Consider the following 10515-nt stretch of genomic DNA (forward strand, 5'->3'; position numbering starts at 1 on the left):
TGCACTGCAGATTAATGCAGTTGACACTGTTTTTTTTTTTTTTTAACTCTCATGCTCAGTACTATGAATTCTGGAATTTGTAGTTTTGTGAGCATTTAGCCTTCTCGTCGAGAGCTCTGATGCCTCAATACACACAAAAACCAGGCTTCTATCGGATGGCGTCATGACCCGTTAAAGCAATTTCAAGCTGATTTAATTCTTCAGTGGACTGGCCGCCTTGTTGTGATTCTCATCCCCCTTAACCATCCTCCCCATTGCCAAATGCTGCTTAAAAATCTTTCCAGGTAGACATACGATGAGGAGGAAAAGGGAAAGTCAGACTCAATGACTGACAAGGCGCTTCCCTAGCAGAGGTGTTGTTACTAGGTATGTCTTTTTACAGATTGATTGATCTGAATATGTAATAAAACTATTGCACCCCCTTCAGAGCTACTAACCGTAATCAAATTTAAATAATAAAATACGATCATAATATGTACTAAACCTGTGAGAGAGAGACTCATGAAGATCAGACAAACTAAAACATAAAATTTAGGAACTATTTCTTTGAAAAAGCAAGTCTTGTGATATGTCAGAGCAGATTCAAAGAAGAGTGATGATTCTCGTTGCTAGCGGCAGGGTGCGGGGGAAAGTGGAGCCTTAGGCCTTGGATTATCTACATCTTGAGATTAGATTGGCTTATCTAAATTTTCAGTAGGTCTTTTCACGAAAGTCCTATCTGCTTATTTTTTTGGATAGTTTAGATGGTTTGCTTAAGTGGAACCTTTCAGATGAACGCCAATGCTAACCACTCCTTCTACTGAAATTGTGGGCAGATGTATTCTTCTGTGGCCCCATGACCTTTGCTTGTGATGACAGAGCAGCACATGGCACCCCCTTTACTCAAGACAATGTGTCTATTACCTCAAGGTATTTTGACCCTGGCGGTTGACAATTTTGCAGGTGCCCTTCTCATCCCTTGTAGTAAAAGATACAGAAAACGAACTGAATAACTCATTTATCTTTTCATGATCTCCCCGCCAGTTCCCGGGCAGCTTTGTCATCCATCTAATGAGCGTTCAACGGACATCGACATCTTGTCTGGACTATCAGTATGAAAAAAATGATCTTGTCCCATCTATGAGGACTAAGTGGTTGAAAGGACATTGTAGCCTAAGCACACGATAAGTAGATGAAGCTACCAAAGCTTATGTACCAACCTTCTTTTTGCTCAGAACTTAATCCATTGAGGCTATAAAAGCAGAAGAATTTAACCGTATAAAAGATGTTTTTTTGCCGGGTACACCTTAATATGGACATCGTGTCCGCCCTGCGCCCGCCCTTGCATTCAATTGTTACGCAAGTGCAACTTTATTGATGGGGGGAAAAACCCACCAAAAGGTTCTCAATTCTCATTTTGCTTTCCATCGCCTCAATGCCCGATAGTTCTTTTCGCCTGAAATCTCACTTCTCAGCCCGTCAGTTTGTCAGTAAGGTCATTCTGTTCTTCTACTCCCGTCCCCTTCATGGAGATATGGCCACCAACAACATGAAGCTGGCTGCACTAGATTCCACAAGAGCCAGTTTTCAGGAGGACGGCAGTTGGCAACAGCGATGCTTGTGTCACCCCCCAAAGGTGTGGGGATGCCTGTGTGGAATGTGCACACCCCACCCCACAATTGGGAGGGGGGCGAAGCAGTGATGATTGGGCCTGCCACCACCTTCCAAAGCAGTGCTTTGTGCACATTCACACAGCAGATGGTTTAGGAGGGGTGACAGCTTGCAATTTGCTCATATTCCTTCCCCTTTCTTCGATGTGGCATTTGGCAGTGCAGAAAACACATCAACAACCTTGATTTGCCCAAGTGCTAGCAGGGGAAACAGTGCTAATACGTAAAATCATGTCAAAATGTTATGTTCCATCTTAAACTAGCGTGATTGTGGTGGTGGACAAGAAGGTGAATTGTGACAAGTCCCTCGTCTCAAAGTTGACAGATTCCCTTTGCAGACATTAAATCTTAATGTTAAAGCCATCCCTAATGATTCAACGTACTTGTTTAGTTTGTTACGGCACCTTTTTTGTTTGTTGTGTGGCCTCATGATTTGGGAATCACTCCTCCTAAATAAGCCCAAGTATATCCTGAATAGCGTCGTGCGCGACTTGTTCTGTGTTTGGTACATTTCACGTCCATTTGGACAGTGAATGGACACTCCACCCAAGTCACTGCCTCTTTGAGTGAGGACTATTGTGCTACGCTGTCATCTTTGTCCCCCCGCACACGGCTGAAAACATGGAGATAACCTGGTTTCGCTCCCAGAACTCTTCCTATGTGCCACCTTTCTCACTATTGGCCAGCAAACTCATTTGTAAAAGCGCAGCCAGCATACAAGGAACCAGAACAGAAATTTTGACAGCTGGCCTTGGGACGGAAAATTGGCACTGAGATTCTTGACTGTCAAGCCTTTTTGACGAAGCGACAGTACCACTGCTCTGTTAAGAACAGAGCTTCCACCAGGAAAGCCATACTGGATATAAAAGGCTGGTAATTGATAAGTGATCTTTTTCTAACTTTTTAATTAACACCTGTGTACTTGTTATCGACCAATTTAAGGTTGTGCTTAAAGACTGTTCTACAAGGTCGAGAATGTGTGACAGGTTTCCTCGAGGCACATTCTATCAGAGCACTTCCATACGTCTTTCTATTGTGTTTGGGAAGGATTGACAGCAGGTTCCATAAGGACCATGATTCCCCAATTGATTCCTCGATGTGTTGTACTACAGCTCCCATATTCCAGCAGATGGTGAACGTAGTAACGTATTCTGGCAGCTGTATGTGGGTTCTCACAAAAATCTGAAAGTTTGTTGTTACACTGGCTCTCAAGTTGACTTCTGGAAAACTCTGAATTGGAAACCTCTGGGGATCGGGTGTTTCCCAAAGCTATTTTGGCAGTGATTTACATATTGATCGGCCCGGCTGATCCGAATTAGAATCAGTTCGGGACCAGGTAAGCCAGTTTTTTTTACCCATGTGCAATAGGGTCCCCAAGTCCTCTCCATCTTGAATGGCTTTCTTCTTCTTTCCTACTGCCTTCTTACCTTCCCAGCATCATTGTATTTCTAGTAAGTCATGTCTTCTCACATCTCCAAAGCAGGACCAGTCTCAGTATATATATTCTGGGTTTAGGGAGAGGTAAGGCTTGGTTTGTACTCTAGGAATACCATTAATTATATAATTTGAACAGGCCCCCAGGATATTTAGGTAAGTTAACTTCCACTCCTTACAGGGAGTTGAGGGGGTGGTGCTTGTATGCCCAGGTTTGTTAAGGGCAACCTGTTTTAGCCTGAGAGTGTGTAATGATGAAAAATTTCTTTACTGTGGACTTCTTCGAGCAGAGCTGACCCAGACAGTGAGACACCAAATTTGGTTTTAAACAATTGCTGTACAGTTATTATAATCACAAACTAATACAAACATTGTTATCAAGCGCTCTTTCATTCACTCACACCCACATTATACCCAATACTCTCAACCACTTTCCTTCCACTGAACATTGATCAGTGTTCTCGACGGCTGGGGGTGACTCATGCGCGGAGATGTTAACCAACGTGAGGATGGAAAGGCACACAGGGCTTTATTACTTTTATTCTCTATGGCTTTGGTTTGCTGAAGTATTGCAATATAAGCATTACTCAACTTCTTCTTTCGGGAGGAGTAACCCCCCCAAAGGCTGTTCAAAGCGTTCATTCTGTTCAAAGCAGTCCATTGTCCTGTCCGTTTATCTCTTCACTTGCAACTCAGGAAGAAAAATGCACCCTCCTGGTCATAGTTCTACACAACTCGAACAGCACCCAGATCTTTAGCTTAGAAATCCTCAGCCTTTCCTTTGTATCAGTTGAAACATACATACTTCAAATCCATGCTCTGACGTGGAAACCATCTTGTTTGGTTCTTTAGCTTGTTTTAAAACCCCATTCCTTGGTTCCTTTGGTTATTAAGGCTCTGGGTTAGTCAGAACTACTCATTCGTCTTACAGTGAAAGACGGAGAAACCATTTTTGGCAATAGCTGTGTTGACAAAATACAACAAATTCCACAACAGAATAATACCATTACTGGCCAACCTAAAATGCACAAAAAAAACATTCATGCCAGCTTTTGACGCCTCGCTATTTTGTTCATCAGCCAAAGATCGTAAAATCTTGTAAGAGAAGAACAATAATGTCATTTAGAGTGACAGGCCCTACATTTGTGCAGATGTTACTTCGTTGTAAGAGGTCTGGAAGATTTCATGCAGACAGAGTGCACTCCCTCCTTGGCCATTGGGGAACCAGGGATAAGCACAAACCAAATGACAGCTAAAAAAAATTTTCAAACTCATTAGCAAAGAAAACATAACTTGCCGTCCAAAGGCTTCCATGGCTCGCATAAATATTTTTTGTAGGTTTTTCGGACATTTGGCCATCGTTATAGAAGAGCTTTTATTCATTCGGATGCCAGGGGGGGGCCAAGAAGATGCTGGTGAAATGCAGGCAAACCTCTGATAGGAAACATGGCACATAGGCCCACCCCCCTCCCCACCAAAAAAAAACCCTAAGAAATGTAATTTCCCTCAGTAACAAAGAATTTGTCTTCTGTTACTAATGGAGTTTTGTAATTTTATTGTGGGGTGTGACTGTTTGTGCTGGATGTTCCTGATTTATGGTGACCCTAAGGTGAAGCTATCATAGGGTTTGTTTTCTTGGCCAGTTCTTCTTCAGGGAGGTGTGCCTTTGCCATTGCAACATCCTCTGCACCATGGACAGTGGGCCTGCCTCAGTTCACTCAGTTTGTTTGTATGGCTGTGAGACAGGATTTAAACCCTGTTCCAGTATCGTCCCGGCTCAAACTACTACCCATTTGCTGCTTTTATTGCCCTTTTATCCGAGTTTTCCCTTCCCCCCCCCCTTTTTTTAGCTTTACCTCCAGTGCATAGTTGCCCATTTATCGTGACGGTGGTTTTAACTTGGTTTGACTAAGGTTCTTGCTTGCCATCAAAGGGGCGGGCAACAACCAGGATTGTTATGGTGGGCGTCTACTACCGCCCCCTAAGTCAGACTGAGGCATTGGAGATCTCTTTTCTAGAGACTCGAGAGCACCACCACACGTCAAGACCAAATATATTCATATTATATATTTTAAAAGTTTATAAATGTATTAGAAAGTTCATATATGTTAAACATATATGGGGGTTTGTGTCTTAATCAAAGTTTCAAGTCTGTTTCATTGTTTGAGGAAATCCAGGTGCAAGAGGGGATTAGAGATAGCCAAGAAAATGTTTGGGTTACTTGGGAAGTTGTTAACTGTCAAAGATGAGAGTTAACCCCCAGAAGTCCTGAATCTCTAGGAACTGGGGAAGCTATTTGGTGATAAAATCTGCAATGTTTTGAAACCTGTATATTAAACAATATTGTTTTGGAGAAATATTTGAGCTGGAACTTTTGGGTGGAAAATGCCCTATTATAATGGGTTTTTGGCTTTGGAGCTGGTTATTGTATATTTATTTATTTATTTAAATATTTGTTTCATTTTTATTCCACCTTTCTGCCACAAACGGACCCCAAGCGGCTCACAAGATAAAAACACCTTAAAAACAATTGTAAAAACAGTTAAAATAACCCAGTTGAAACAGTATAAAATGGAGCCACAGTATAAGATTAAAAACCTACGAAGGTTACAACATATAATCTAAAACACCTACCTACCCCATATAAAAGCCACACTGTTGTGATTTTAAAATGCCTGCCTGATTTAAAAACTTTGTGCTGTATATGTATATGTTCTTTTGAATTTGAACCCAGATCTTTCTGAAAAGTTTCCCTAGCCACGTTGTGTTCTCCATTCCTTCAATAAATCACTTATCTGTTAACATCAGAAGCCAGTTATTGAGTATAACTGGGACAGCATTTGCTAGTTCTTGACACTCAGAGGACAGCCCTGGCAAACCCCCTCTGAGAAACTTGCCAAGAAAACCTTGCAATAGGTTGTCTGTAGGGCTGCCGTAATAAGTCAGAAAGGACTTGCACTCAACAACTTGGCCTCCGCTCCCCGCCGCGATCGCGAGGTAAAATGTAGGACAGAATTTTCAAATGTAGGACACATTTTTGTGTGTCCTACATTTGAAAATTTTGTCCTACATTTTTCCCGGTGTGGAGGTCCGGCACTATGGCAACCCTACATACAGTCAGCCCTCCTTACACACTGATTTTTGAATCCACGGATTGAAGCACCCACGGCTTGCAAATATTTAATATATATATATAAATTCCAAAAAGCAAACTTTGATTTTGCTGTTTTATATAAGGGACACCATTTTACTATGCCATTGTATTTAATGAGGCTTGAGCATCCACGGATTTTGGTATCTACAGCAGGTCCTGGAATGTTACCCCAGTGGATAACAAGAACCCACTGTATATCACAAGCCCAGGATGACAAAGCATACATGAGGCATGTGACTGATGCAAGAGGACTATTGCAAACACCTGTGTGAGATGATCATAGCATGGACAAAGTGTATAAACATGGGCCTGTTGTCAGCACAACTGCTGGGGTCCAACAACCCTTGTCAGCAACTCAAACGAGTCCTGGGGTTAAGCCAGACCCTTGGAGCAGAGCTGGCAAATTTCCAGAAGCTGAAGCGTGGCTCCAAAGTCCAAGTTGGGATGACAGCAACTGGATGCCTTCCAGGAACTGCAGCAATGCAGGAACCTCGAGGGGCACACAGCAAACCGATGCTGTAGCTTCTTCTGATAAACCACCAGAGAAACAAAAGTCCCCAAAGTGCTCTTTATTCACAGTGCTATAATACAAAACTAGATCTCTCAAACTCCACAACATACCAATCCAACTCCTACTTCAAACCCACACCACACACTTGCAACCCCTGGGCTTATATAGTCTCCAGACCATGTGGTCTCCCAAACCCAGTGAGTTCAGGTGTGTAGCCATGCCATGTGTCTCCTCTGCAATCCAGACACATGTTTCATCATCCATGGCTATGTGCACTTGGACACTGAAGAGTCCTTGACACAATGAGCTTCAGCTGTGCTAGATCAGCCTTGCCACTCTGCTGATGGCTCATGGCCAAACACACACACATCAAGCATTTCCCTGTGTGCTGTGTTTTAACCCTTCAAATCCTGACACCTGTGTGGGTTGTTGCTGTTGTTAGTAGATGGTCAGCTGGACAGTTGTTGGCTTGTATATTGTGAAAAATAGGTGGAAGGAATTTAAACAATCTAACACAGACGACACCATAATACAGTGGGTCCTTGTTATCCACTGGGTTTGTTTCCAGGACCCCCTGTGGATACCAAAATCCATGGATGCTCAAGTCACATTAAATATAATGACATAGCAAAATGGTGTCCCTTATATAAAACAGCAAAATCAAGGTTTGCTATTTGGAATGTATACCTTTTTAAATAAATATTTTCATGGATGCTTGAACCCATGAATAAAAAAAATCTGTGGATAAGAAGGGACGACTGTCGTGAAAACAGGAGGAAGGAATATTAACCATCTAAGATACTCAGACAACACCATAATAGTAGCAGAAAACCTCACAAACCTGGAATAACTACTAACGAAGACTAAGGAAGAAAGTGCAAAGGCAGGACTACTGTTGAACATAACATATACAAATATAATGACCACAGAGAAGCTGCACAAATTCAATCTGGGTCCAAAACACACTGCAGAAAAAATCCAGTTTGAGATCTATGGATGAGACATCTCCAAGACCCCCTCTCCTCCACTGCTCTGCTTAATTCCTGCAACCCCATAAAGCCCATAACCTCTTGAATAGAGCCATCCATCTGGCATGTGGCCTTCCTTTCTTCTTACCTCCCTCTACTTTTCCCAGAATTATTGTCTTTTCCAATGAGTCCTTCGTTCTCATGATGTGACCGAAGTATGACAACCTCAGTTTGGTCACCTTGGCTTCCAAAGAGGTTTCTGGCTTGATCTGCTCTAGGACCCATTTGTTTGACCTTTTGGCTGTCCATGGGATGCTCAGCACTCTTCTCCAGCACCACATCTCAAATGCATTGATTTTCTACCTATTCACTTTCTTCACTGTCCAGCTCTCACATCTATACATGGTAATAGGGAAAACAATGACTTGTACGGTTCTAATTTTTGTGCTCATTTGCTGCATTTTAGAATCTTTTCTAGTTCTTTCCTAGCAACCCTCTCCATTCTTAATCTTCTTCTGATTTCCTGACTGCAGTTCCCATTTCTATCAGTGTTTGATCCCCGGTATGAGAACTCTTTTACCACTTCTATTTCATTGGCTAGGCTGAATTTGTCATTATTTTTGTTTTCTTTATGTTCATCAATAGGCCTGCCTTTGCACTTTCTTCCTTGATTTTCGTAGTAGTTGTTTCAAATCTGGGAGTTTTCTGCTAGTACTATGGTGCCATCTGCATATCTTAGGTTATAGATATTCCTTCCTCCTATTTTCACTCCTCCTTCTTCTGTGTTCAAGCCTGCTTTTCTTATGTTCTGCTTACAAGTTGAAAAGATAGGGTGAAAGAGTGCATTGTCTAACTCCTTTGCCAATTGGGAACTATTCTATTTCTCCATGTTCTGTTCTGACAGTGGCCTCTTGTGCCGAGTACAGATTCCTCATTAGGATTATCAGATGTGTTGGCGAGTCCATAAGGGCATTCCATAGCCTTTCAAGATCTATGCAGTCAAAGCTTTTGCTGTAGTCTATAAAGGACATGCTGATTTTCTTTTGGAATTCCCTGGTGCATGCCATTAGCCATCGTATGTTTGCCTCTTCCTTTCCGGAACCCCGCTTGAACCTCTGGGATTTCTCTTTCCATACATGGTTGGAGTTTATGCTGCAGAATTCTGAGCATGATTTTGTTTGCATGGGAGATTAGTACTGTGGTCCTATAGTTGCTGCAGTCTATCTCCTTTGTTGTGGATGGGGTTCTCCTTTTTTGTGGATGGGGATGTATAATAATAATAACAATAATAATAATTATTATTATTATTTGTATCCTGCCTCTCCCTGTATTGGCAGGTAACAACATAATAATCGTTTCCAGTCTGTCAGCCATCGTTCTATTTTCCGTATCTGTTGACGTATGTTGGTTAGCATGAGAGTTGACTCTGTCAATGTGGATTGCAGCAGTTCAACTGGAATATCATCTGTTCCTGGTGATTTGTTTTTTGCCATTTCTGTTATTGCAGTTTCCACCTCAGTTTTTAGAATTTGGGGTTCATCTTCATATATCACTTCGTTCCATGTGTCCTTCATTTTGTCACCTGTTTTGTATAATTCCTCTGCGTATTGCATCCAATGTCTTTTTATTCCCTCCTGGTCTTGAATTATGTTATTTTTTGCTTTTCAGAATTTGGGGTTCATGAATTTGGGGTTCACGATCTATATACCCTGGCTCAATGCTAGGGCATCCTGTGAACTATAGTTTTGTGAGTGACATTGAGCCTTCTCTGTCAGAGAGAGAGAGAGAGAGAGAGCGCTCTGGTGATGCCATGACAAACTACAATTCCCAGGATTCCATAATGGCACTGAGCCAGGGCAGTTAAAGCGGTCTGAAACTGGATTATTTCTGCAGTGTGGATGGAGCCTTGAAGACTCTGCGGTCCAAAACATTTAGTGATTTTTAAAAAGTTTTTAATTTTATGATTGGCTGCTCCATTTGAAGAAATAAACCTTTCTTTCTTTTTTAACATAATGTTTCATTAAACATATACAATTTATGACAGTTATGCATAACAAACATTCAGTAACACAACATATACAACGCGACATCTAGACTATTAAACAAAACATAAACATAGAAGCAACTTCCTATTTGCATTCAACTAGTTTAAGAAATAAACGTTTCTATGACAAAAATAAAAACAAATAAGTTTTTAACTTTTTAAGGTTTTTCCCCCTTTCATTTGCTCGGTTATTTGTTTATCAGTTTTCCAATCCAATCCAATCCAATTGTTTATTGTGCTAGCCAAAGGCCATGACAAAAAAAGCTTATCCAAATACACAAAACATTTAAAACAAAAGGCACAAAAGTACGAAAGAGCATCATTTAACATGCAGTTAAAATTCTTACTAATACAAGATTTAAAAAAATCTTTCCTGAATGTTGGTAAACTTGTACATTGCCATCATAAAAAATCTAATTAATACTTTGAGTCTCCATGGCAATTCATGGCAATTTTATTGAACTCTCTCTTCTTTTCTGCAGTTATTATTATTATGTTTGTTAATTGCTCTATGGTTCAGTTTTGCTGTTTTATATAAGGGACACCATTTTACTATGCCATTGTATTTAATGGGACTTGGGCATGCATAGTTATAAGTGCAGCAGGCACCCTGCAGAGTCTAGCAAAGAAGGGCCAAAAGTAGCGGGCTCTAACAACAGCAGACACAAAACAACAACCACAACCCCTCCTCCTTCCAACGTGACCACAGTTCCTCCTCCCTGCTGGGCTACTCTTCCCTCCTCTTTAAATCTCCT

Source organism: Sceloporus undulatus, chromosome 2, assembly GCF_019175285.1.
Source record: "Sceloporus undulatus isolate JIND9_A2432 ecotype Alabama chromosome 2, SceUnd_v1.1, whole genome shotgun sequence".
Lineage (NCBI taxonomy): Eukaryota > Metazoa > Chordata > Lepidosauria > Squamata > Phrynosomatidae > Sceloporus > Sceloporus undulatus.